The sequence below is a fragment of the Aplysia californica genome, unplaced genomic scaffold (genome assembly GCF_000002075.1).
Source record: "Aplysia californica isolate F4 #8 unplaced genomic scaffold, AplCal3.0 scaffold00541, whole genome shotgun sequence".
In the NCBI taxonomy this organism is placed as follows: Eukaryota; Metazoa; Mollusca; class Gastropoda; order Aplysiida; family Aplysiidae; genus Aplysia; species Aplysia californica.
The window spans coordinates 399,578-403,890 of record NW_004797811.1 but is presented as its reverse complement, the minus strand read 5'-3'; the positions used below and the strand labels follow the sequence as shown (position 1 = coordinate 403,890).

Below are 4,313 nucleotides of genomic sequence, written 5' to 3'. Positions count from 1 at the left end.
TCTCTCTCTTTCTCTATCGCTCGCTTTCTCGCTTTCTCTAACTTTCTTACTCTATGCCTCTGTCTTTGTCTCTCTTTCTCTGTCTACTTAATAACAATAAATAATAATAAAAAAGCATTTGCTTAGCGCACACCCCTGCTCAACAGCAAACTCTAGGCGTTTTACATTATTATTACCCCAGCAGATCATAAAACAATCAGAAACAATTCTCAGCTTTCCGGGAAACATACAGTGCAAGCAGCTGATTAAGCGCTCATACACTAACAAACGGACAAGGTCTTTCGCTGTCTATAGCTGGGTACCCATACCCACCTGGGCGAAAGGAGGAAAATTCGTGTAAAGTGCCTTTCTGTCTTACTTATTCCCAGCACCAAATGAATGACTATTATTGTGCCGATGTGCGTCTCTTTACCCAAACAAAACAGCATCTGTCGTTGTTCCACGGCTGTGGATATCCCCGATCCATTAACCAACAATGCCCTTCCCTGTTTTGCACTAATGCACGGTAGTTTGGGACCGCTAGGCTTTTGCGAACAGACGTTCCTCTCACAATAGATCATGTATACACTGGGCAAGGATTGTGAGAACTACTTAATGCTAGTGGGTGATAGTGGGGGGTTGAGGGATCGAATCTGACATACTTTTGGCAGCGTTTGTAGTGTAGATGGATGGTATAGTGCGTGGGCGGTTGGCGGGTGCTCTGGTGTGGTTTGCTACTGCTTCTAGCTTACCTCCACCTGTCGTCCTGATCTCTCCTTCTTCATTTTTTTACCTTTGTAACTCTCTTGTAACACCACTAATCTTTGGCACTTTTATGACCTTATTGTGTTTGCAAGTGCCGTAAAACTCTAAAAACGACAGACGTTCCTCTCACAATAGATCATGTATGTACTGGGAAAGGATTGGGGGATTGGGAGAGCTTCTTAATGCAAGTGGGTTATAGTGTCTGTGTGTGTGTGTGGGGAGGGGGTTGAGTGATAGAAACTGACATACTTTTGGCTGCGATTATGGTTTAGAAGTGTGATAACGCTGTGTGGACTGTTGGCGGGTGCTCCGCTGTGGTTTGCTCCTTCTATGCTGTCAAACATCTACCCCCCTGATCTCTCTTCGTTCTATTTTCTTGTGTTTTTTTGAGTTTGTTACATCTCTTATACCACCTCTAATCTTCGGCATTTATATAATATAACCTCAATGTGTTTGCAAATGCCGTAAACTTCTTAAAAACTACAAAAATTCCTCTCACAATATATCACGTCAACGCTAGGCAAGGATTGTGAGAACTATTTAGCGTAAGTGGGTGATAGTGTGGGAGGTTGAGGGATCGGACCTGACATAGTTTTGGCACCCACTATGGTACAGTGCGGTGACATTATGGTGCAGCAATAAGCTGGGAGTGATTTGGTGGTCTTGGGGGCGAGAGCATTACACTTGGGAAGCTTATTATTCAAAAACATCACAGTCGCGAACATATTCAATTTTGAGCAAATTTAAACATTACACGTGGGAACCTTTTGTGGTTCAACAAAAATTAAAGCATTGCATGTGCGAACCAAATAGTTCGTAATCGAGTTGTACTCGTACTCGTAAATGCATAGGATGGTTGATGATGATGGCTCTCCAATTCTTCTATCATAATGCTTTCCCCCTGTGTTTACAAGCTTGAGACTGTCTCATATACTGGCTCTGCAGTCACGTATTGTGTTTACGCCTTTAGCCTGGGATTATAACTGCATAAGCTATGACACATACGTTTAATTGTCATGCGTTTAACAGATTCACTTGTTTGGCATGTTTGGTGTTTGGGTGACCTGGGGAGGGCGGGGTTGGGGGGGGGGTATATTGGAGCAAAATCCAATCTTTGACCTGATATCGGATAGTTCGCAAGTGCAACATAGGGTGACCATTGAAGTTTTTAAGTTCGCAAGTGTAATGTTACAGTGCCGTATCTGTGTTGTTAACTAGTGAAAAACACCATTGGGAGCAAGTGTGTGTGTGTGGGGGGGGGGGGGGGGGTGGTTCAAAACTAGGGGGGGGGAGTGGAAAAGAGAGAGGTGGAGGGGCTGGGTTGGTTCTCTTTGGCGGAAAAGCAAATTGCTATCTTCTATTACCAAAATTCGAGAGGAGTCTCCTTTATATTATTTTGTTTTCTTTTCTCTTTTCTTGTCTTTCTCATTATTTTCTTTTCCCTCCCCTCCACTTCTCCCTGTCCTCTTCCTTCCGATCCTCTTCCTTTTCGTCGTCGTTTTCCACCTGCCTTTTTCTTTCCTGTTATCCATTCACTCTCGTCCTTGTCTTTGTCCTCGTCCTCGACCTCCTCGACCTCTTCGACCTCTTCGACTTCCTCCTTCTCAGCCTCATTCTCTTCCTCCTCCTCTTCTTCCTCCTCCGCCTCTTCCTCTTCCTCCTCCTCCGCCTCTTTCTTCTCTTCCTCCCCTCTCCTGCTTCTCACTGTCCACCATATGTTTTAATTCACTCTTATGCACCATGTTGATCCCCTCCTCCACCCACCACCACTTTCTCCTCCTCCTCCCCCCCCCCTCAATCCCTTTTCCTCCTCAATGTCCTCTTCGTTGGGATATGGCATATGAATAACAAAATATTTCTGGCGTTTCCTTCAGGTTTCTGACACCCTGATTCTTTGGCAGACGGGATAGGTCATCTTGTACCAAACTTCTCGGATATGAGCGGAAACCTCTAAGGTCTCATGTGAACAACGCCAACGCTAAGAGCACCTTTATCACTGAAAGTAAAGGAGGTGAGTTCGCCCAAAGTGGTCCAGCGTGCAACTTTCGAAACTTGATTGCTTGATGCAAGATCCCCACAAACGCTATAATTTGCACTTTGTGGGAGTCTGGCACTTTGTGGGAGTCTGGCACTCAGCTGTCAAAAAGTCCCCAGTTAGAACGATACGATTACATGTGTTTGTCAGACCTCTGTTATGCCCCATTTTTGTTATTTCTATAAGCTGTTGTTGTTTATGTCGATGTACTTGATGGTGTTGTCGTTGTTGTTGTTTATGTTGTTGTTGCTGTCGGTGTAGTTGTTGTTGCTGTTGTTGGTGGTGGTGGTGGTGCTAGTACTGATATTAGTGCTGATATTGTTATTCTATTTCATGCACTAAATGACAATTATGAGAGTCCGTGGTGTAGCGGTTAGGCGCTCCGTTGTAGCATGCAGGAGACCCCAGTTCGATTCCAGAACGGGGAGATATTTTCTTTATATTGTATTTCGTGTTTCGCGGTCTTTATGCAGAAACGTTTTGTCCTTCTCAGCTTGGGATGGCCCTATAAGGCAGAATCGTAATCCGCCTTTACATCTAACTTGTATCGACAGGGGCGTAAAAATATCAACATTCAATGACCATATTATTGTAGAGTATGTGTGCTTCCCTTTGCCTAAGACCGGAAAAGTGGATGGTTGGCGGGTGCTCTGGTGTGGTTATCTCCTTTTTCTCTATCAAACATCTATCGTTCTGATCTCCCCTCCTTCTTTTTTTGTGTTTGTTACTCTCTTGTAACATCTTTGATCTTCAGATCTTTTATGTCCTTATTGTATTGCAAGTGATTTAAAATTCTTACTAAAACAAAACTAAGACCAGAATGTAGCAAAAGTATCGAACTTGTAGCCAGTAAAACGCAACACCTGTGAGATCGTAAAATACCCATACTATATCTAAAAAGAATAACTACAAATGATGGCCTGATTCCACAAACTCTCAGATTTGCGAATCCGAACTTTATAATAGGACACAGATGATTCGTTGAGTTCGCAATCGCTGTTCGAACTAAGATCTTCGCAATAACACATCAAAATGAAAAAAGATGCTCACATTTGTTTTGAATTTGTTCCACTGCTATTAGTTCAAATCATATCTTTGTTCGAACGGATGGCAGAAGATTGAGACTGGGGCGAAAATCACATGCTTATCCAAAAGTAAGTGAAGACACGAGGTGTTGCAAACTTTTGATCGTGAATGAAGATATATAGTGATTAAAATAACGCTAAACCTAACTTTCCACAACGGATTGGTCTATTCCTGCCTTTTTTAAAGGGGGTTGAAGGGTTGGGTTTTTGTTGTTGTTTTGTTTGTTCTGTTTTTGCAATCGACCTTTTCTGCCGATTCAACAAATCGAGCAAATTAGCTTCAAATATTCGCCGGTTTCCAACTTTTGAATCGAATCTTCCTATTCCCATGGTTTGACCATTACAGTCTACGAAATACTGCATCAGTGGTCAGCGGCTTCGAGGATGTAAATATGTTCTCTCTCTCTCTTACTCTCTCTCTCTCTCTCTCTCTCTTTCTCTCTCTCTCT

General features: G+C 43.0%; 1 protein-coding gene across 1 annotated transcript in view; it reads left to right on the top strand.

The window, feature by feature from the left end:
- The window catches only part of LOC101852265 (uncharacterized protein DDB_G0271670-like), a 162,290-nt gene that overhangs the window by 107,277 nt on the left and 50,700 nt on the right, over positions 1–4,313 (top strand). The window contains exon 3 of the mRNA XM_035971932.1: positions 2,619–2,755. The gene's annotated coding sequence lies outside the window, so the exon portion shown is untranslated. The remainder of the gene's footprint in view (positions 1–2,618; positions 2,756–4,313) is intronic.